Source organism: Cervus canadensis, chromosome 24, assembly GCF_019320065.1.
Source record: "Cervus canadensis isolate Bull #8, Minnesota chromosome 24, ASM1932006v1, whole genome shotgun sequence".
NCBI classification, from domain to species: domain Eukaryota; kingdom Metazoa; phylum Chordata; class Mammalia; order Artiodactyla; family Cervidae; genus Cervus; species Cervus canadensis.
In genome coordinates this window covers 24,249,772-24,274,253 of record NC_057409.1, presented here as the reverse complement: position 1 = coordinate 24,274,253, position 24,482 = coordinate 24,249,772, and the positions used below count along the sequence as shown (strand labels likewise).

Sequence of the window (24,482 nt, the reverse complement as noted above, 5' to 3'; positions counted from 1 at the left end):
CCTAAATACACTGCTGGCTTAAAAATAAAAGAAAGAAGGTGATGCTATTGAATCTTACCTGAGCCCTATGCTCCTGGAAAACAGAAACCATGAAGATAATCCACTTACCCTTTTGTGTTCTAGGAATGATTTACTACAAGGAACCATCCTTCTTCAGATGACTTGGACAAGGCTCACAGTCCCACCCCTGCCTTGTTTACCTGTTACCTATCCCTCCAGTTCCCATTCTTTGATTTATAAATGATTTTAACTCCATCCCCACTGGTCAAAATACCTGCTACCTTGACTTGATCAAACTTGAGTTAAGCTTTTCTCCATGGCTAGACCCTGAATTTTGATTCATTCGCATACCAGCCAGCACACAGCCCCTCCTGATGCTATGCTGACCTCAGGATAAACAAGGCTCTGATATACTGCCCTGTCCTGCACCTCCCCACACCCAGAGAACACCTTTCCAGGGTTGATCATCACTCTGTATAAAAGAGAAGCTCTTTTCTGCCTGGTCTTTGAACACTCACAGATCTTAACAATCAGAGAGATCTTCCAGTCCTTTCAAATAAAAGCTGTCCTTGCCTAAATCCAGATTTGTTTTTCGTTTGATAAAGACAATAGAAAGGAGAGAATTCAACCCTGAAGTCCCTCTATGTGCTGTCCTATAGTTCTCACTTTCCAAGATCATTTTGGCAATATGTACTTAGTGTTTACTCACTCTTATGCAACATACAATCTTTTGTATTGCTGAACAGCTTTCAGGAAAGCATTTGAATTCTTCCTCTAACCGAAGCAGCATATAAACATTAAAGAAAATGAGAAGAAGCAGTTATTTTGCTTAGGCTAGTATTTCACATACACTTGAGACTAGATTGCTGTTCAAACACAAAGTGATTTCCTAACTTTATTATTATAGCTCCAAATCACAAACGCTAGAGATAACTACATTCAAATGTGACTACAAAAGCACCTTCCACCTCTGAGTATTAAATTATTTCTGTTGTCTCTTGCTTTATATGGGGGCTTCCTTGGTGACTCAAATGGTAGAGAATCTGCCTACAGTTTGGGAGACCCAGGTTTGATCCTTGGGCCGGGAAGATCCTTTGGAGAAGGGCATGGCAACCAACTCCAGTATTCTTGCCTGGAGAATCCCATGGACAGAGGATTCGCTTTCTGTAAACTTCAGGATTAACTTTCCCAGCATTAACTAGAGACATTGAGAATTTGCTGTATGATATCTCCTTCTCAGCTGTGTCCAGGTAGTCAGTCACCTTGTTTTGTTACTATTTCTTAGGAATAAATACTCCACAAAAAATATGTTTTAAGGAATGCTATATAATTTTAAAGTAATGTATGGAAAGTCACTTTTAATTCTATGAGGACATCTAGGCTATTGAATAACTCTATCAAATATGTGTTCTACTTTATGTACCAGTTAATTCAAGGACCTTAATTTAGCCAGTTGTATGATTAGGTCTGTAGTAAAGAGGTGTACAATATTTTTTCAGCCCTAGATATTCTAGTATATAACTTAAAAATTATATACAAGGATTTACATAGTATTAAAGAAGTTGTCACATAATTTTTTGTTTGTTTGTTTGTTTTTTGGCTACACCACATGGCATGCAGGATCTTAGTTCCCTGACCGAGGATTAAACTCTAGCTCCCTGCAGTGGAAACTTGGAGTCTTAACCACTGGATCACTAGAGAAGTCCCATTCTATAAAATTTTATCTAAGATTCTTAATTTTCTTCTAGAGTGCTGGCTACAAGCTGTAAAATCCTAAGTTGTTTATCAATAGAAGTGGCATTTTTTCTCTTATTTTTTTCTTGAGCTTGGTAGATACCAAAAGCAGGACTTTTAAGCTGAGACATCTAAATGATCTTCCTTCACAGGGGAAGATAGGTATGAAACAGAAAAGCTACAAAGTAGAGACAGTCAACTTAAAACAGTTCCTGTTTATGAGGTCTTCACTTCTCAGATGGGGTAGAGAGCAGAGTCTCATTCTCCAGGGAGCCCCAGCGTGTCCTTTTATTCACTTAGTAAAGATTTTGGGACTCTAGTGGGCTCTTGTAATTTTACATTTCCAACAGTTCTGGAAATATTCCTTCACTTCGAGCCTGCATCATCTTTATTTTGCCTGCTCATGTTAACCATCTAATGAATCTCCTTACAGCAGCTCTTATGACCTTCAAACCCGTCCACCCCACAGCATGTCATTGATGTTGTTCAGCCACTCAGTCGTGTCTGACTCTTTGCAACCCCATGGACTGTAGCTTGCCAGGCTTCCCTGTCCTTCACCACCTCCCAGCGATTGCTGAAACTCATGTCCATCGAGTTCGTGATGCCGTCTAACTATCTCATCCTCTGTTGTCCCCTTCTCCTCCTGCCTTCAATCTTTCCCAGCATCAGGATCTTTTTCAAATGAGTCAGTTCTTCACATCAGGTGGCCAAAGTATTGGAGCTTTAGCATCAGTCCTTCCGATGAATATTCAGGATTGATTTTCTTTAGGATTGACTGGTTTGATGTCCAAGGGACTCTCAAGAGCCTTCTCCAAGACCACAGTTCAAAAGCATCAATTCTTTGGCACTCAGCCTTTTTTATGGTCCAACTCTCACATCCATACATGACTACTGGAAAAACCATAGCTTTGACTATACGGACGTTTGTCGGAAAAGTAACATCTACTTTTTAACACACAGTCTAGGTTTGTCATTTCTTCTCTTCCAAGGAGCAAGCATCTTTTAATTTCATGGCTGCAGTCACTATCTGCAGTGAAGTCTGTCACTCTTTCCCTTGTGTCCCCATCTAATTTGCATGAAGTGATGGGACCAGATGCTAGCATGTAGAATGACCTATCTCAGGAGCCCAGTGGTGCATCAGTTAGCTTTCTGGTCTTACAGAGAGAGACCTATCTCAGTTGCAAGTATGACCATGGTCCACTGTTTAGAGCATATTAATGTCCAAGCACCTTAAAATAGTTGTACTTCTGCCTAAATCTCTCCTCCCCCGATCTGTTCTCTTCTCTGGAATCACAGAACTAACTGCTGATGACCCCCACGTCCACCCCAGTTCCTGCCCTGCAGACACACCCACACTTGACTTTATCCCTCCTTCTACTGTTGCCCCTGCCCTACACGCTCTCACCAGCTTCAAATCTCACCACACACATTGTCTCTAGAAAACCTTGAACCTGTCCACTTGCGTGCTCAGTTATGTCTGACCCTGCGACCCCATGGACTGTAGCCCGCCAGACTCCTCTGTCCTTGGGATTCTCCAGGCAAGGATACTGGAGTGGGTTGCCATTTCCTCCTCCAGGGAATCTTCCCTACTGAGGGATCGAACTTGCGTCTCCTGCATTAGCAGGTGGATTCTTTACCACTGCGTCATTCTCTGCTAGATGGTTCTTTATTACTCCTTGAACTTGGCATGTAGTAGCAGCTCAATACATAATTATTGAATAAAATAAATAAAGATTCATAATCCTATGAAGAGGATTTCAGAGCTGGCCCCCTTGAGGGGACAGATGTAAAGAAGTAATTACAGTTCAGGGTACTAAAGATACATTAGAAAAATCTATAGAGTGCCAAGGGAGCATCCTAGAGATGTTTTTAAAATGAAATTGTCGGACTTCCCTGGTGGTACAGTGGTTAAAAATCTACCTGCCAATGCAGGGAACATGGGTTCCATCTCTGGGAAGATCCCATATGTTTTGGGGCAACTCAGGTTATATGCCACAACTACTAAACCCTGGCTCTAGAGCCTGTGCCCTGCAACAAGTGAAGCCCCCGCAACGAGTGATCGCTGATCACTGCAACTAGAGGAAGCCTCTGCACAGCAATGAAGACCCAGCACAGCCAAAAATAGAAATAAAATTAATTTTTAAAAAGTAGTTGTTCCCCATCCTGAGTGGCTCTGCCCGGCCCTGATGGACAGTCAGGACCCAAATTTGGTCAAGATGTCAAGGCCTTTTCTGTATGCAAGTAGTAATTCTATGTTTTATGTTTCTCAAATGTGGAGGGATCTTTGAACCAGAAGCCAGATTTTATCTGCCTTTTTAAAGTAGCCTCAGATTTCTTTCTCACCTTGTGATTGACGAGCAAGAACTTTTAAATTTATTTAGTCGTTCATTTATTCACTTGAAAAATATCCAACAAGAGTGATTATAAAATACTATGCTAAGTCCTGAGGATTAAGCAGTGAACAAGACAAACTCCATCCTACTCTCCTGGTGTTTACTTGTAGGCAAAACAGAATAACAACAAGTCAATATAGAAATTAAAGATTGTACGATTATTGTTTAGGGCACGATCAGGGTGAGAACAGAGACCTACTTTAGAAATGCTGGTCAAGAATGAGCATTTGGTGCTAGTTTCACTTAAGTCTTAAAGTATGAGAAGGAGCCAGCCAGGTGAGGGTCCAGGGCAGAGGGCTCCAGGCTGGGAGAGGTGGAGAGGGCAAAGGTCCAAAACTGAGTCAGAACCCGGCACCGTCCCAGACTGTGAGCCAAGCATCCCCTTGGGGGTGGGAATGGAGCTGATAAATCAAAATGTGTAGTCTAAGTGCAGGCAGAGTAGAGTTCTGCGAAGAAAAATAAAAGCAGGGTATGCAGACGAGTGTGCCAGGCAGCTGTCTGAGGTCAGGTGGTCAGGAAAAACCTTTCCATGGAGGTGGCTTTTGGACACAGGGCTGATTTTACTTACAATTTACTCACATTGAAATTGTTTATGGCAAATCTAGAACGTTCAAAATATATCAACAGTCTTTGTAACTAATTTCTGTTTTCATTTGGAAACCAATATCCTAAGAAGTCTAAATGGTAAACAAGCCTTCTAAAAAGACAGCTGAATTTTAAATGGAAAGACACCTTTGAGGTTGTCTTTTCTAACTTTAAAACCAAACTTTAACTGTGATTCAAATCTGGTTATTGTTGTTCAGTCACTAAGTTGCATCCTACTCTTTGTGACCTCATGAACTGCAGCACGCCAGGCTTCCCTGTTTTTTAGTATCTCCCAGAGTTTGCTCACACTCATGTCCATTGAGTCAATGATGATATCTAACCATCTCATCCTCTACCACCCTCTTCTCTTGCCCTCAATCTTTCCCAGCATCAGGGTCTTTTCCAATGAGTCAACTCGTTGCATCAGGTGGCCAAAGTGTTAGAACTTCAGCTTCACATCAGTCTTTCCAATGAATATTCAAGGTTGATTTCCTTTAGGACTGACTAATTTAATCTCCTTGCTATCCAAGGGACTCTCAAGAGTCTTCTCCAGCACCACAGTTTGAAAGCATCAGTTCTTCAGTGCTCATTCTTTATGGTCCAATTGTCACATCCATACATGACTACTGGAAAAACCATAGCTTTGACTATACAGATGTTTGTCGGCAAAGTGATATCTCTACTTTTTAACACTCTATCTGGGTTTGTCACAGTTTTCTTCCACTTGCAAGTGTGCCTTCCACTTCTTCCACTTGCAGCTGCAAGTGCCTTTTAATTTCATGGCTGCAATCACTGTCAGCAGTGATTTTGGAGCTCAAGAAAATAAAATCTGTCACTGTTTCCACTTTCTCCCTATCTGTTTGCCATGAAATGATGGGACTGGATGCCATGATCTCTGTTTTTTGAATGTTGAGTTTTAAGCTTGCTTTTCACTCTCTTCTTTCAGTCTCATTAAGAGGCTCTTTAGGTTCTCTTCACTCTCTATCATTAGAATGGTATCATCTGAATATCTGAGGTTGTTTATTTCCCCCATCAATCTCCAGCTTGAGCTTCATCCAGCCCAGCATTTCACATGATATACTCTGTATATAAGTTAAAAAAGCAGGGTGACAATGTATAGCCTTGACATACTCCTTTCCCAATTTTGAACCAGTCCATCGTTCCAATGTTCAGTTCTGTTCCTTCTTGACGTGTATACAGGTTTCTCAGGAGACAGGTAAAGTGGTCTGGTATTCTCATTTCTTGAAGAATTTCCCACAGTTTGTTGTGATCCACACAGTCAAAGGCTTTGGTATAGTCAGTGAAGCAGAAGTAGATTTTTTTTTTCTTTTTGGAATTTCCTTGCTTTTTCTATGGTCGCACAAATTTTGGCAATTTGATCTCTGGTTCCTCTGCCTTCTTAAAATTCAGTATGTATATCTGGAAATTCTTTGTTCATGTATTATTGAAGACTAGCTTGAAGGATTTTTGAGTATTACCTTGCTTACGTGAAATGAACGCAATTGTACAGTAGTTTGAACATTCTTTGGCATTGCCTTTCTTTGGGATTGGAATGAAAACTGACCATTGGTACCTCATCAAAGAGTTCTGTAAAAATTCTGGCATTGCTCATCATCATAGGGACTCCAGCCTGACAGTGGAATGTAGAAATTGCAGAGGAAAAGGACTCCGAGGGGAGAGCATGGATGTGCCTGTCAGCCTGGAAGGCTGAGGCTGGCCTTCTCAAGTCGAGCTTCTCTCATTACAAAGGGTCACAGGGAGGTTATAGCCCCAGTTACAGTCGTGTTGGGGAGGTACTGACCGTGTGATCAACAGCCCCTTTTACTAGCTAGAGTTAATCACTCACTGACCGGCTGGTAAATCAATGGTGCCCTGTTCTCTCCCCCTCCGCCTCTCCTATGTCCATCCAGCCTCCTCCTTTCACTCCCCGCGGTGAACAGGCGTCAGGAAGGGAGTTCTCTGGGATGCTTGTCTAGTCCTGCTCAAAGACTGGCTCTACAGGAGGGCAGTCATCTTAACTCCAGGGGAGGAGAACCCATTCTTCTCTGCCTGGGAGAAACCTTGTGATGACGGCATCCTGCCAAGGATGAGGAGGAAGCAGCAAAAGGAGAGGGAGGCGTGAAGGGGATGAGAGAATGGAGGATGGATGGGCTGTGTTTAAATGGACAGAGGAGGGGAAGACAGTCTTTTGGAGGAAAGACATCGTTGCAGCCAAATGAAAAACTTGATTTTTGCAGATGATGGGCTAGAGAATGTCTGCATGTCAAAGGCACTGTAATCTTAGTTCTTAGACTATTCTCATTTCAGGAGCTGGTGAAATACATTTTTGAGCTCTACAAGTTAATGTCAGTAAGTTTATTCCAAGCTGTCGTAGGACTTATTAGATCAGCGGCCTCTTGGCAGAGAGGCCGAGAAACCAGGCCGCTGGTGACCTGGACCAGAGCTGAGCGTGGTAAGCTCTCACCTTGGGCCTGACTAGGTGTACGTCCGAACCTTGCTTGTCGGAAAGGTATGACCAGCAAGTGGAATTAAATCTCAAGGTCAAGAGAAATGTTCATTCAGGCACTCTGACTGAGCGGTTTCAGTTGTGAGATGTGAGAGCCTTCACCTGAACTTTAGGGCCATAAAAAAGAGACTATGCACAGGATTTGTACATGTCCCAGGAGGAAGGTTAAATCTCAGAGCAGAGCCTGTTACTTTCCCAAGTGAGACCTGAAGCTGGGGCTCCTGATGGCAGTGATGGGTGTGGAGGGGAGCAGTGCGATCATCACAGCGTGTGGATCCTTAACTTTTGCCGGAATGTCCCTGATTTCCGTTCGGACAAAAGAGAGGTGATAACCAGGAGAAGCTGGGGGCAGGACGGTGAGGACTGTTAGGGACACTGATGAACATCTAGTGGATTGAGGGTGTGGTAGAGATAGTATATTCAGGTCTCTAGACTTTATTATTTTTAATTAATTATTATTATTTTGACTGCACTGGGTCTTCGTTGCTACGCTCGGGTTTTCTCTAGTTTCAGCAAGCAGGGGCTCCTCTCTGCTTGTGGCGCATGGGCTTCTCATTGCGGTGGCTTCTCTTGTGGCGCACAGGCCCTTGGGCACACCAGCTTCAGTAGCTGTGGAACACAAGCTCAGTTGGTTTGTGGCATGTGGGATCTTCCCAGACCAGGGATTGAGCCTTTGTCCCCTGCATTGCAAGGCAGAGTCTTAACCACTGGACCACCAGGGAAGCCCAAGACTTCATTTTTTTTTTTTTTTAATAAATTCTGTTTAAAAATATTTATTTAGATGCACCTAGGTCTTCTAGCTGCACAGTGCAAACTCTTAGTTGCGGCACATGGGATGTAGTTCTCTGACCAGGGGTAGAACCCAGGACCTCTGCGTTGAGTAGCCACTGGACCACCAGGGTCGTCCCAGGTCTCTTGACTTTGGCTCAACCAACTTTGGCACCCAGAGTTGATAGCCACTCCCTCTTCACAGTGATCATGTTGACAGTCATTCAAAATGAGTAGGAAATGGGCTTTGCCCAGTGTTGATAGCCCAGCTCATGACGGCAACCTGAGAATGGAAATAGGTGTTGTGTAAAGAAATACGAGAGTCCGCTTGGCTGCTCCCCTGGTGAGCTGAGTAGATGCATATCCAGGGCGCCTTCACCGAAAGCGGACATCATCTGCGCGGTCATAAGTGAATTTTCTTTCCTACATCCTGTGATTATGGCTCCCGTAATTTTGTTAGCCTGCATATTGAGTTTTTATTCTTATGCGCTTCCTTAGCTCTCCATTTCCTCCCCAGCCTCTTAACTGGTAATTTCGTTTGCTCATGGACTGCTGTAGGACAGAGCATCTCATCTTGAAATGGAGCTTTTCCACCACCGCCACCCCCCCCACCCCCTGACATGTGTGCATATGTTTCTAGCACAGGGAAATGCAGCCAGCAATACCAGCCTTTAGAGACAAAGAACAGCTAGACTGGAGAATTTGGGATGTGAAGGGGACCGAATGCAGGCAAACAGTAGGTCTGACATTGCTTCACAGTGAAAAGTGATTTTAATCGCTTAGGGTACAGCAGGCGTTGTGTATTAGCACCACAAATTCAGATTCCTTTCTGCGCAGTGCAATTGACTGGTCACGGAGAAGGCAGCCCACAGAGATGTGGCTGACGGCCATTCAGAACTCGGGTGGACACGGTTGTGTGACTTGACTCTGTAGAGTCTTTATATCCTTCAGGTATAAATCTTTTTAATTCTTCTGAGTGAGCCTGCCCCCCCCCCCCCAAATCTTTTCTAAATTCTACACGATTGTAAAATGGAGACAAAGGTGAAATGAACTCTGACGGAACATGTAAGGAGAGCCTGTGATAGCCTGAAAAACTAGGTGTGGAATGTCAATGTTGTTGTTGTTTAGTTGCTAAGTTGTGTCTGACTCTTTTGAGATCCCATGGACTGTAACCAGCCAGGCTCCTCTGTCCGTGGGATTTCCCAGGCAGGAATGTTGGAGTGGGTTGTCATTCCCTTCTCCTGGGGATCTTCCCAACCCAGGGATCGAACCCATGTCTCCTACATTGGCAGGCGGGTTCTTTATCACTGAACCACCAGGGAAACCCGGAATGTCAATGACCATTAGCCTAATGTTGGGTTCACGGCTCATCAGGTCATCATGATGGGTGCTCCAACCTCACACCACATCCAGAGACTCTTATATACAGACGCTTCCACAGAAAGACAAGCGAGTGCAGCACAGTCACATTTTCTGTTGTCTCAGGGTAATTCAAGACTAGACATTCTCTAGGGCAAGATGTGTTTCAGGGTATAATAAGCCAGAATCTCATTTTAGTGTTACCTATGCGGGGGAAGATTGAAGGAGAAGGGGCAGCAGAGGATGAGATGGTTAGATAGCATCACCAACTCAATGGAGATGAATCTGAGTAAACTCCAGCAGATAGTAAAGGGCAGAGGAGCCTGGCATACTGCAGTCCATGGGATCGTAAAGAGCCGGACACAACTTCGTGACTGAACAACAACATGCTTTTTCCAACAGAATATTTTTTTTCCAGAAAATTATGAGAAGCATTACAAAAACCCAGATAGTAGAGTCTACAGATCTGTTTTTATTTTGTCATGGGTTTGGGTTTTTAATGATGGTGGAGGTGGGAAGGACAGGTTAAAAAAAAATGTTTTGATTTTATGACCAGCATTTTTAAGACAAATGCTGTCTCAGTCTTTGTGGGGAAACACAAGTGTACTTGGGTAACATTAGAATGACCCAAGCTTTAGAAAAGGTCTGGGCAGCTGTTCTTTATGCCACACTCATAAGTTTTCCCTTTGGTGAGGCACAGATAGGTTTATTCATAGAACATGGGTGATAAAATGGGGCCACATTTATAAAATATGGATGAAATAAGGTTATTGGTCTAGAATTGCTCGATTAGGTTTTTTGTTTTTTTTAAATCACAAGGAATCAGGATATGCACATGAAAATGTCTTCCAGGTTATACATTTATTATTTAAATTTCACCTTCCAGTATTATCATCTTATTACATCTATGCAGAAAAATAAGAGAGCGACTTCCCAGGAAGGGTCCTTTGAAGGTGGAAAATAGTACTTTCCTGAATTACTGCCAAAGCATAGCTCATATTTGCTTTATAACATGCATCATACATAGGCTGCTGTTAGCGATGTTGGTTTTTAACATCTAAATGGCTCCCAAGCTGATGTATGTATAAGCAAGAGAAGATTTAGATAAAGGGAGCAGCAGTTCATTATTAATGCATGCATGGGAAAGCTCTAGCTTGCTGTTTCTAAAGATGGGAGTGCTGGGGAGAATGATAGCTCATTGTGGAGGCTAATATTAGAAATAGTTAGTATTAAAAATGGTACCACTACTGACAAAGGATTTACTCTGTGTAAGTTCTGTCTTTTGAGATGTCTTCCATTACAGAGTTGAATTGCCTTTTACAAACATGGATAGAAGGGAGTAAAAAGTTGAAGTGCCCTGTCTTATTTTGAAGCTTGATGTGAAATGATGTATAACTGATTTATTTCTAGTTGAAGAAAATATGCTCATTCAAGGGATAGCACTCATAGCATCCTTTTGCCCTAATCACCTGCTCTGGAACATTCTGCTTTGGGGAGACTTACGGAAATTTTGAAATTTTATGATTCTGGTAAAAAGATCTCTGTTCAGACTACATATCCCATTTAAAAAAAAAAAGCAAGTGAAAAAATAGACAAGAGAAAGGATGAGAATCAAGAGCATGGTTGATTCATGAGGGATGGTCAGGAGGTCCTTCTATTACAGCAAAAGCTATGTAGTAAAATGATATTGAATCATACAGTTTATTAAATATACATGAAATATTTCAAATGTATTATAAGCATACTGAAATAATATAAATAATAGGACTGAAATGATATAAACAGGAGAAGGCTGGTTGTGAATTGTTGTTTCATTGTAAGTGTTAAGAGTGTAGATTTATATTGGTTCACTTGCTTTCAACATTCAAGTCTGTCCACCTTCAAGAGAGATGTGGGGCCAACTTTTGAGGGGCTTTTCCCCTGGAAGGTGGCAGAGGGCTCACTCCCTAGTTGTTTCAAATCAGTGGGTAAATTACAGACCACTAATGTTTTTTCTTGTTTAATTTTGGGGGGATTTTGGTGATTATAATGTATGGTATTATAATGTCAATGATTATGATGTCTATTTTATGTCCCCATGGGTTTCATTTCCTCATCTGTGTCCCCATTGTGCACAGTGTAGATTTTATTGTTAGTACCCGTGATGTACAACAAAGGAAGACTCTTAAGTCCCCTACTTTTCACCAGTCCTGGATGATACCTGTATGGAAAGGATGGAAGATTCTCAGGATATTGGGGGTAGAATTGGGGCAAGGATTCTGCAGTGGCTGAGGGGCTCTCTCTGCCTCTTCCCTTTGCCAGGGAAGATAGACCAGGTTTCAGATTCCTTAGAGTCCACATGAACCATAAAACCCCACACACAGTTGCTCTGGTCCGATTCAAGGTCATAACAAAAAATGTTTGATGATGTGGTTGTTGAGGACAATACCCACCCCAGCATCCAAAGTGCGATAGTAGTTGTCACGAAGGCAACCAGTTGACCCTGCATGTGGCCCAAGATGCTTTTCTGGGGCCCTGGACTTTTGCTTCATTGCCTTCCCCCCGCTTTTTTTTTTTTAATTTATTATTTATTTATTTGGGTGTACTGGGTCTTTGTTGCTGTGAGTGGGTTTTCTCTAGTCTGCAGTGGGCTTCTCACTGCAGTGGCTTCTCTTGTTGGGGACCATGGGCTCTAGGGTGCTTGGACTGCAGTAGGTGCAGCATGCAGGCTCAGTAGTTGTGGCTCATGGACTTAGTTGCGTGTGGGATCTTCCTGGACCAGGGAAGGAACCTGTGTCTCCTGCATGGACAGAAGAATTCCTAGCCACTGCGCCACAAGGGAAGTCCTTCACTGACTTCTTGATGTTATTGTACTTGGCAATACATCTCCAGTGAAACAGTGAAAAGTGTTAGTCACTTACTTGTGTCCGACTCTTTGCAACCCCATGGGTTGTAGCCAACCAGGCTCCTCTGTCCATGGAATTCTCCAGGCAAGAATATGGCATTGGGTTGCCATTTCCTACTCCAGGGGATCTTCCCAACCCAGGGATCGAACCCAGGTCTCCTGCATTGCAGGCAGATTCTTTACCTACTGAGCCACCAGGGAAGCCCATATCTCTCCAGACAGCAAGTCAAATCCAGAACAAGTCAAATCTTCCAGAAGCCTGTCACCCCAAGAGCCTAGTTCACGAAATGAGTTTTTTTTCATTTTTCCTTTAAATATATACGTCTTGGTTTTAGTGTGTATCTGTAAAATATAACAATCAGATCATGTTTTCTTGAGTGTTTCACTGAAAAGGAGTGAGCCAGTTTGAAGACCAATATTAAAGTGATAATAAAATGGGTGGTCCATAGATATAGCAGAATCTAGAAAATGATTTATGAGTGACTATCATTTAAAAAACCCTTAGAGAGCCTGGCAGAGTGAGTGGGAGCATGGAGGAGACCTCCAAACCCAGCTTAGTAGGAGGGACAGAAAAAGTGTTCCATTGGCGGTCTAGCTATGTTCTGGTTAATACTGTGCTGACTTGGGGACTTCCCTGACAGTCCAGTGGGTAAGTCCAGTGGGTAAGACTCTGCACTCCCTAGGCAGCAGCCCCACTTACATCCTTGGCTGGGGAACTGAGATCCCACATGCCTGGTGCAGTGTAGGCCCTGCCACCCAAAAAACAACCCCAAAAAACTATGTTGACTTGATCTGGAAAATATTACAAAGCTGGTATTTTAGGCTGTTCTTACCTCATAAACACCAAGGATGATGCTAGTTGGTGGAGTATTTTGGCAGAGGGTTTAGATGTAGAGCTGTTGGCTCAAATTGTTTGGGGGAATTTCTTTGGGGTGATTTTCCTGAATTTGGGGGAGGGGTTCTAATTTGTCAAGAAATCCTGTTAGCAGGTTTTACTGTTTTTGATGCAAGTAAGAGCAGTATTCTTGGGCTTCCCTTGTGGCTCAGCTGGGAAAGAATCCACCTGCAATGCAGGAGACCTGGGTTCGATCCCTGGGTTGGGAAGATCCCCTGGAGAAGGGGAAGGCTACCTACTCCAGTTTTCTGACCCGGAGAATTCCATGGACTCTGTAGTCCATGGGGTCGCAAAGAGTCGGACATGACTGAGCGACTTTGACTCTCTCACTCAAGAGTAGAAAGAGTCTCAGATGAGTAGTCCATCAGTCAAGGCTGAAGATGGACTTCTCTTAGCTTGGAAAAACTGAGACTATATTTAATTGAAACTTGTACTTAAATGCCTTTTTGTGTGTGTATGTGGCTGTTGCCTAGACTGGTTGGCTGGGTTACCCACAGAGATCTGTGGCAGTGTGCTTGGAGATGAGAATAGTTTGTGGGTTTTTTCCTTTTCTTTTTTTTTTTAGTTTGTGGTTTTAATCAGAAGAGAAAGTTGAGCATGGCATGCGGGTAACGTCTGTTGCATTTTTGCTTTCAGTGGTCTATAAAGTAAAGGTTTTGATCTTTCTGTATTATTTTGCAGTTTGTTTTTTTTCCCCTATGGTCAGCAGGACTGACAATTGATATACCTAGAAATGTGAAGGAAGAGTCTAATAATGAGAAGTTTTCTTCGCAGTGATTACATTTTTATTGGAAGCAAGCCTTACTGGTTTTTGCGTGAAAACTCAGATGACACACACGGCACCGACTGCAGTTCTAACCCCCAGTGGATCCGCCATCCACAGTTTGCCGTGTAAGCTACACGCATTTGCTTATAAATACATTTTTAAATTTACAAATGGGATCAAAATATACTCTTGCTGCCTTCCACTGTTTTCATTTAACAGTACATCTCACAATGCTTTTTTAATATTTACATAATTTAACCAGTGTCCTGTCATGAACACTGAATTGTTTCCAGGTTTTGTGGTTAGTTGGCTCTCTAAAGGAAGATGGGCTTATGCATGTTTTAGCTTTTGCACACTCCACATTTCCTAAGACTGAAGACACCCATTCCCTCAAGGGGTGCCATTTGGGATGTGACATCTGTCCAGTGGTGAATAAAGGACACTGGTCCCAGATTTCTGCTGGACGGGTCATTGTTGGAGTGGTGTAGATAAGTATTTGGCAACTGTCTCATCAGATGTGATGTCTAAGACTCTTAGCCCCCAGGGCAGTCAGGCAGCCTCTAGTGAGTGTTCCATGGATCTAATGGGTTAGGATCATAGAATTTGGGTTCTTTAAAAATAGGTATCTGGTTTCAGTAATAACTGTCATGCCAGATTTGAGAGGGTGGGGTGAAAACACCTTAGGATTTTGAATCAGCAAAATCCAAACTCAAAAAAAAAAAAATCCAAACTCAGCTTCTCTACTCATTGTATTATCTTTAGGGGGGTCAGTCACCTTCTCTAAGCATTTCCTGTTTTACAATTTCCTCATCTGTAAAATAGGAATGATATGAATATTAAAACAAATTATGTCAGTGAAAATATACTTTAAAATCACGGTACTAATACTAGTTATTATTTAACCCAAGTCATTCTTAATAAGGAAAAGAAGCCTCGATTGTTTTAAAGTAACTTTCCTAAAGACATGCATACATACATGACTTAATTGCTTATCTTTGTACCTTTAGTGTTTGTCTTCAGAAATTTCAGAAGCAGATCTGAACTTGAAAAATTGGAGTGTTGAGAAAAACAGGAAAGTGTTGTCACTTAATTGTTTTATTTTTCTTACCTGCCATTTGTGCTTTCTTTATTATATCTTAATTTTTATAGGACGTGGACTGTGTCAAGACCAGTTTGCTGATAACCTTCTGTGATTGATGGTGTTTGCTCTGTAACTTCTTTGTTTTGGTGCTTCAGGCACGGAATGAAATTTTATTAGTTTGAAGTTCTAATTGTTTGTCCCAGTGATTCACCATCACCCCATCCACCCCACCCCACCCAACCCCCTACAGACACACAGAAACACACATGACGCACACTAGAGAAGGGCTTTGAATTTTAAAAAATAAATAAAAATAATGCCACAAGCACGAGAGGACATTCACCAGTCGAAAACAACTTTTTACACTGAATGGTAAGCAGTAGTCTCCACAACCATAACAAAGATCTGCTTTTAATTCACTCCCTGAAGCCAAATAGAAGACCGCAGAGCAGTGTGTATTCCTGGGAGAAAAAAAGAACAATGAGTAAACAAAAGCTGCACAGGCTAGTGCAGTCTCTCTCTCTCTCTTTTTTTGGTAAAACTATTGATCTAAAAAGCCTCCAGAACTTAAAATTGCTCTTAAAATGAATCCCATCCTGTATCATGGGCGGTCACCACCTCAGTGCCCTGTAGAACTAGGGTTTAGGGGCAGAGTTGGGCAGGACTTTTGAAGAAAATATCAGTAGCAGCCATAGATGCTTCTATTGAATCAATATCTGAAGGCATTGTCAATAACATTTTGAAATGAAAGACTTCAGGGACACATGGAAGAGGTTATTTCAGAATCCATCTTGATGTCTAGTTTCTCTTTTTTTCATTGTGCTACAGTTCACATACCATAATATTAACCTTTCTAAAGAAAATAATTCAATGGCTTTATTATATTCACAGTGTTGTGCAACCATCACCACCAGCAACCTCCACAATATTTTCATCTCCCTAAAAACAAGCCCCATATTCACTAATACTCCCCATTCCACCCGCCAAACAGCCCCTACCCCCCAGATAACCACTAATCAGATAACCACTAATCTCAATGGATTTGCCTATTCTGAACATTTCATGTAAATGGAATCATACCATATTTGTCATTTTCGTCTGACTTCTTTCATTTAGCACACAGTTTTCAAAGGTCATCCTTGCTGTATCAGTACCTCATTGTTTTTCAAGGTCAAATAATACTTCATTGTACGGATGTACCCTGTTTTTTTAATCCATTCATCAGTTGATGGACTTTCGGTTTAAACTTTTAACTTTGGGGCTATTGTGAAGGATAATGCTAAGAATATTCATGTACAAATTTCGGTGAGGAGATGCATTTTCAGGGTTCTTGAATATGTACCTGTTGCAGAAACCAGTACTCAAGCACCACACTCAGAGAGCTGGAGAATTCAGGTTTATTACGCCTGCACTGAGCCCCAAACAAAGGGATTACAGAGTTTTTATAGACAGGCTGTAGTGGGCAACACTAGCTGTTAATAGGCTGGTTTAAACTAAGGAGTTTTGCATGTGCGGGAACAGCAGTCAAGATGGGGAGGGCATACCTGACCTGGACTGGCATGATTAAGCAGGTTTGCAGGGGCCAGGCAATTGCAAAGAGCAGAACAAGGGTGAGTGAGAGAAACTCCAGTTCCTAGTATTGCAAGTCCCCACTTTCTGAGACTACATGACCTGCGTGATCTAGAGTTTGCAAGGGGCAAGCTGAGTTACAGAGGCAGAAGGAGGAGGTTATGTAACATTTTAACTTGTCCTCTTTATCCCTAGGAGTGGGATGGTTGGGTGTCTGGTCTTTCTGTATCCAAATTATCCTGTTCGTAACCTGAGGAGAAGAGGACTGAGCTTAATTTGGACAGATTAAGAAACGGGATGAATAGAGAAGCTGTGGTCTTTGGGCTACATCTCATTGTTCTCTAGAATGAGAAAATGAATTCCTGACTTTTTAAAAATAAATCTCTGGGTAGACCATAAACCCTAGTGACTCACAGTGTTCCCGCCCCGTGAGACCCGAGTGATGTCTTGCGTGTGCGTGTGTGTGTGTGTGTGTGTGCGCTCAATGATGTCCGACTCTTTCAGACCCTGTGAACTGTAGCCCGCCAGGCTCCTCTGTCCATGGGATTCTCCAGGCAAGAATACTGGAGCGGGTTGCCATGCCCTCCTCCAGGGGATCTTCCCTACCCAGGGATCAAAAACCCATGTCTCTTGCATCTCTGCATTGGTAGGCGAATTTTTTTTTTTTTTTTTTAAACCACTGCACCACCTGGAACAGCTTACATGCCTCTTAGTTAATTGCTTGCACTATGATTCCCCAATGGTGATGTGGACTATAGGTGAAGCCAGAGGGGAAGAAAGATGTTAGAGTTTAAAAATGTGTGGTTTTTGAGGGGTGTTGGAGGTGTAATTTGAAAAGAGCTTCTCCGGGCTCCTTCCACCCTGCAGAGGATTCAGCTTTATTATAACAGTGAAGCCCTCACACCATGGGGAGGGGGAGATGGATGCTTGGGGAGGGGGATGCTTTGGGAGGAGGAAGACACAGAGGGGTGGGCAGTGAACAATCCCAGAGCATAAAAAAATCAACGTGTGGCTGTTCTTTAAAATCCTGTGGGGCTTTACTGGTCTTGTTATTTCAAAACTCTTCTGTTTCCTAAACTATCTAGGTTTTTATTTATCCTGGCTTGAAGACCAAAGTTCTGCTCATCAGAGCTGTGTTAGACATGGAAATATTGTCATTTTGGATTGTATTGGCTTGGCCAAAAATGTGTTTGGGTTTTCTGTTACATCTCGTGAAAAAAACCCCAAACAAACTTACTGGCCAACCCAGTGATAAGCAGGAAGGGCCACCACACTAAGAAAAAGCGCTGTTTTTTCCGCTCACTGCAAAGAGCCCCAGACATCAATGATGATCCCAGGTTGGAAGTTATTCCACCTTCTGAAGATACACTGCATTTGGGAAGAATTCGTTTTTTTAGAAAAGCCTTCTGTTTGCTTGGGGACAGCAGTAGGTGATCAAGAGAAATGGATTTTCTTTCCATGGTCTATAGTAATTACGGGAGAAACAAGCAAGTATGCTAATTTCTCATTGTGAAACGCCACGGGGCCCCAGACCCGTCAGCACCAGGCAGGGGACCAGCCAGGTGGCTGAGGCTAATGAGCTGTAATTGCTTCCTGTCTCGCCTCCCCATGGAGTTTTGCTTTTACACTTAGGCCTTGGAGGCCTCAGCCCAAAGGAGCGTGATGGATGATGGAACTTAATTTAGTTCCTTTAGGTAGAAGGGCCTTTCAACAATGCAGAGAAAAGTCCTTCATGGAAGGAAGGCCATAATGAGTTAATCATTGTACTCCTTCCCTGAGAACTAAACGGAGAAATAGCTCTCTTCTGCCACAGTATTCTTTTTAATAGACTTTACTTCTGGAGTGGTTTTTAGGTTCACAGCAAAATTGAGCAGGAAGTATAGAGTATTCGTAAATAGGCCCTTCACCCTCACATGCATATCCTTTGCCAGAATGGGACATTTGTTACAACCGGGGATCCCACACTGGTATCTCAAGTCCTTAGCTTATATTAGGGTTCACTCTTGGTGTTGTGCATTTTATGGGTTTGGACGAATGTATAATGATGTGTATTCACCCTTAGAGTATCATAAAGGATAGTTTCAATGTCCTAAAAATTCCCTGTGCTCCACTTACCCATGTCCCCAACCCTCAGCAATCACTAGTCTTTTTACTGTCTCCATAGTTCGCTTTTATCAAAATGTCACATAGATGAAATCATACAGTATGGAGCCTTTCACACTGGCTTCCTTTCACTTGGTAATGTGTTTAAGAGCCTTCCATGTCTTTTCATGGCTTGAAAGCTCACTTCTTTCAAGTGCTGTGAAGATGACTGTCTGTGACCCAGGAAGCAGGTCCTCGCCAGTTACTACTTCTGCCAGTGCCTTGATCTTGGACTTCATCCTCCAGAACTGAGAGAAATGAATTCCTGTTTGTAAGCCACCCCATCTATGGTTGGTTGTTACAGCAGCCCAAGCTGGCTAAGACAACAACTTTTTATGATGTGGTTGACATGCAATAAGCTGTACATACTTAGTTTTATTGGATGTAATTCACACACTATTCAATTCATTTTTTAAAAGTGTATGATTCAGTAATTTTTAGTGTATTCATGAAGTGTGTGTGTGTGTGTGTGTATTAGTCTCTCAGTTGTGTCTCTGCGACCCCAGGGACTATAGTCTCCCAGGCTCCTCGGTCTATAGGATTCTCGAGGCAAGAATATTGGAGTGGGCTGCCATGTCCTTCTCCAGGGGATCTTCCCAACCCGGGGACTGATTATGGGTCTCTTGCATTGCAGGCAGATTCTTTACTGTCTGAGCCGCCAGGGCAGCCCCTATTCATGAAGTTTGCATATATTTGAAATGTACCATGTGGCACATTTTGATATGTGTACATATCCCTAAAATCACCACCATAATTTAGATACTTGTCACTGAGAAATTTCAAGCCCATTTGTAATTTATTTCCCTCCTGGCAACTGTTGGATCTCCTTTCTATCCTGTAAAGTCATTTCCATTTTTAAGAATTATATATTTAGGGACTTCTCTGGAGATCCAGTGGTTAAGATGCTGCGCTTCTACTGCAGAGGTCATGGGTTCAATTCCCTGGTCTGGAAACTGAGAATCCCCATGCGAGAAAATAAAAGGGGAGGGGAGAAGAATTTTATATGAACAAAATCATATAGTGTGTACTGTTGTTTTGTTTTTGACCTGACTTCTTCATTCAGCAGAATTACTTTAAGATTCACCTGTGCTGTAGCTTGACTTCTATGATTCATTTTTTTGTTGTTGCTGAGAAGTATTCAATTGTATGGGCTTCTGTGGTGGCTCAGTGGTAAAGAATCCAATGCAGGAGATGTGGGTTTGATCCCTGGGTTGGGAAGATCTCCTGGAGGAAGAAATGGCAACCCACTCCAGTATTCTTGCTTGGAGAATCCTATGGACAGAGGAGCCTGGTGGACTACAGTCTATGGGAATCTCAAAAGAGTCAGACACAACTTAGTGACTAAACAACAACAATTCAATGGCATGATTATTCCACAATGGAAATCAGGTTGTTTGCAGTTTAGAGCTGTTAAAGAAGCTGCCATCAACTTTCATGGACAAATCTTTGTATGGCTTATGCTTTCGCTCCTTGTGGGTAAATACCTAGGATTGGCATGACTGGGTCCTATGGCAGTCATTTGTTTTAGCTTTTTAAAAAACTGCCAAACTGTTTTTCCACAGTGGTGGTATCATTTTGCACCTTCTTCAGTGCTGTATGGAAGTTCCACGCTCCCCCTCCTCCCCAACACCCCGTATGGTCAGTTCCTTTAGTCTCAGCCCTTGTAATACACGGTGTGTCTCACAGTTTAAACTCCACTGGGAACTTCCCTGATGCTCCAGTGGCTAAGACTTCATGCTCCCAATGTAGGGTGCCTGGGTTCAATCTCTGTCAGGGAACTGGATCCCGCAGGCTGCAACTAAGGACCCTGGTGCAGCCAAATAAATAAAAATAAATATTACAAAAAAATGCCACTGGTCCTAACCACCTAGGAGCTCCACCCAACATCACTTCTTTAAGTCTTTGCTCATGCTATTCTTGCAACCTGGATGATTCTCTGTCCACCCCTCACCTTAGTTAAACAGTCTTCCTTTTAACATTCAGCCCCAGGACTTCTGGTTCCCCCAGGTTGCACCAAAGTCTATCTCTCAGTTCAGTTCAGTTCAGTCGCTCAGTCGTGTCTGACTCTTTGCAACCCCATGAATTGCAGCACGCCAGGCCTCCCTGTCTATCACCAGCTCCCGGAGTTTACTCAAACTCATGCCCATCAAGTCAGTGATGCCATCCAGCCATCTCATCCTCTGTTGTCCCCTTCGCCTCCTGCCCCCAATCCCTCAAATGTGAAGTCAAGTGGGCCTTAGAAAGCATCACTACGAACAAAGCTAGTGGATGTGATGGAATTCCAGTTGAGCTATTTCAAATCCTGAAAGATGATGCTGTTAAAGTGCTGCACTCAATATGCCAGCAAATTTGGAAAACTCAGCAGTGGCCACAGGACTGGAAAATGTCAGTTTTCATTCCAATCCCTAAGAAAGGCAATCCCAAAGAATGCTCAAACTACCACACAATTGCACTCATCTCACACACTAGTAAAGTAATGCTCAAAATTCTCCAAGCCAGGCTTCAGCAATACGTGAACCATGAACTTCCAGATGTTCAAGCTGGTTTTAGAAAAGGCAAAGGAACCAGAGATCAAATTGCCAATATCCGCTGGATCATCAAAAAAGCAAGAGAGTTCCAGAAAAACATCTATTTCTGCTTTATTGACTACGCAAAAGCCTTCGACTGTGTGGATCACAATAAACTGTGGAAAATTCTGAGAGAGATGGGAATACCAGACCAACTGACCTGCCTCTTGAGAAACCTGTATGCAGGTCAGGAAGCAACAGTTAGAACTGGACATGGAGCAACAGACTGGTTCCAAATAGGAAAAGGAGTATGTCAAGGCTGTATATTGTCACACTGCTTATTTAATCTATATGCAGAGTACATCATGAGAAACGCTGGGCTGAAAGACGCACAAGCTGGAATCAAGGTTGCTGGGAGAAACATCAGTAACCTCAGATATGCAGATGATACCACCCTTGTGGTAGATAGTGAAGAGGAACTAAAAAGCCTTTTGATGAAAGTGAGAGAAGAGAGTGAAAAAGTTGGCTTAAAGCTTAACATTCAGAAAACTAAGATCATGGCATCTGGTCCCATCACCTCATGGGAAATAGATGGGGAGATAGTGGAAACAGTGTCAGACTTTATTTTTTTGGGCTCCAAAATCACTGCAGATGGTGACTGCAGCCATGAAATTAAAAGACGCTTACTCCTTAGAAGGGAAGTGATGACCAACCTAGATAGCATATTAAAAAGCAGAGACATTACTTTGCCAACAAATGTCCATCTGGTCAAGGCTATGGTTTTTCCAGTGGTCATGTATGGATGTGAGAGTTGGACTGTGCAGAAAGCTGAGCGCTGAAGAATTGATGCTTTTGAACTGTGGTATTGGAGAAGACTCTTGAGAGTCCCTTGGACTGCAAGGAGATCCTGGGTGTTCATTGGAAGGACTGATGCTGAAGCTGAAACTCCAGTACTTTGGCCACCTCATGTGAAGAGTTGACTCATTGGAAAAGTCTATCTCTACATACATATATACCCATAGAAATCTGTGGGTGATTTTTTTTTTCAAAGTATATTTGCTTTATGGTGAGATCCTCTGTGTGATGGTTTTCCCCCCTCAAGGATGGGGCCCCAGTATAGACCTGGACACCTCGTTGATTTGCTGTAATGAAGGCAATGGCAGAGACAGGATTGGTCATCCTGAGAGTGGGGATCTTTCCCTACAACTTGAAAAACATCGCCTCACTTGCTCTTATTCAAAGAGGGCTGCCATTACAGTAATTGCTATTTATAATTTATTGACCAGAAACAATTGTGTTGCTATGAGAATACTTTTAAATAAAATGAACAATTGCCCTCATTCTTAAAAACAACCTTCAGACAGAGAAGGCAAAGATAAATGAAATCAAAGAAGCTCATGAACTTCAAGGAAATTAAATTTTGTCTGAATGAGGGTCATCTAGTCTGTCTTCACTCTTAGAATTTTAATGTTTCCTCTCTGAGGATTCTAAGTATTTTTGAGTGAACTAGAGTTAGTCATTATGCCTGTAATATTTTATTGATATTGATAAGCAATAAAGGGACAGGATTGAGAAATATATTCAAGCATCTTTGGGGAAATTCTTAGTAGTCAATAGTATCTACAAGTTTTTCAACTCCCCAGAAAATAGTCTAATGCGGGTGTCGTGGGCTCACAAGAGGAAGGTAGAAACATAGAAGAGTAAGCTGGTTTCCAAGACAGCAGTTTCTGGTAAGAAGGGGCTGGTAAAGGGGTTAAGTTTCAAAGTCTGATTAGAAATCGCAGCTACGGAATTTGGAGTGATTGTCACTGAGGCTTTAAATCCTGTGGATTTGGCCTGCTGTGCACACGCACTGGTTCTTGGTTTTTAACCCAGAACAAAGTGGCAGTCAAGCAAAAAAAAACATGCAGCGCCTTCTGGAGGATACTGAGTGCACCGGGGCAATGCTCAGAATTCACCAGCAAGATGAGTTAAAAGAAAGAACCAGAATATGGGAAACTCTAAAGCAATCTGACTGACTAACCCAAAGTATTTTGAAATACTCTTTCATGGGTTTTGTTCCAAAGCAAAGTAACTCCAGCCATCACGAGCTAAATAAAGCTCTAGTAAGATCAATACAGTCACGGTAAGATGAGGAGGTTTATAATTAAAGCCCATGACAAAGTGCAAGAAGACAGTGAAAAGCCCTGCTCAAATTCTCATGTGCAGAGCAACCACCCAGGAGCCTTGTGAAAACAAGGATTCTAATCCTGCAGGTACACGAGCCTTGTGAAAATGAGGGTTCAAATCCCGCAGGTGGGGAGACAGTGGAAACAGTGTCAGACTTTATTTTTTGGGCTCCGAAATCACTGCAGATGGTGACTGCAGCCATGAAATTAAAAGACGCTTACTCCTTGGAAGGAAAGTTATGACCAACCTAGATAGCATTTTAAAAAGCAGAGACATTACTTTGCCAACAAAGGTCTATCTGGTCAAGGCTATGGTTTTTCCAGTGGTCATGTATGGATGTGAGAGTTGGACTATAAAGAAAGCTGAGTGCCAAAAAATTGATGCTTTTAAACTATGGTGTTGGAGAAGACTCTTGAGAGTCCCTTGGACTGCAAGGAGATCCAACCAGTCCATCCTAAAGGAGATCAGTCCTGGGTGTTCATTGGAAGGACTGATGTTGAAGCTGAAACTCCAATACTTTGGCCACCTCATGGGAAGAGCTGACTCATTGAAAAGACCCTGATGCTGGGAGGGATTAGGGGCAGGAGGAGAAGGGGACGACAGAGGATGAGATGGCTGGATGGCATCACGGACTCGATGGACATGGGTTTGAGTAAGCTCCGGGAGTTGGTGATGGACAGGGAGGCCTGGCGTGCTGCGATTCATGGGGTCGCAAAGAGTCGGACACGACTGAGCGACTGAATTGAACTGAGTCCCGCAGGTACGGATGGAGCCTGTACAACAGCCCTCAGGGGGTGCGGATGCTGTCTGTCCTCAGGCCGCACTTGGAGTTGCATATGCAGAGACATAAGTAAGCAGGTTGCTCTTCCCTCTTTTGTAACAGATCTTCAAACTTGTGATGTGAAGCTCTCTGACAAAGTAACTGAGCCTGTTCTTAACAGTCCTATGTGTATGGAAATAGATTCTGATTTCTATGTTGTGCTTTACGGGAGAAAGAGAAATGGATTTTTTACATTAAGGGCATTGTGGGAAAAAAAATCAATTGAAAAATTTCCAAACTGACTTGTGTTTGTTTTAGGGTTGAAAATAGTCCCACTGTTTATTGTATGAGGCTGTTGATTACT

The 24,482-nt window shown here is 42.6% G+C and overlaps 1 protein-coding gene across 4 annotated transcripts in view; it reads left to right on the top strand.

The window, feature by feature from the left end:
* The window catches only part of SGPP2 (sphingosine-1-phosphate phosphatase 2), a 144,649-nt gene that overhangs the window by 77,428 nt on the left and 42,739 nt on the right, over window positions 1–24,482 (top strand). The window contains exon 1 of one of the 4 annotated variants that reach the window (XM_043445139.1): window positions 13,684–14,015. The exons of the other annotated variants lie outside the window; for them this stretch is intronic. The gene's annotated coding sequence lies outside the window, so the exon portion shown is untranslated. Of the gene's footprint in view, window positions 1–13,683; window positions 14,016–24,482 lie in introns of those variants that run through there. 4 annotated transcript variants of the gene reach the window in all.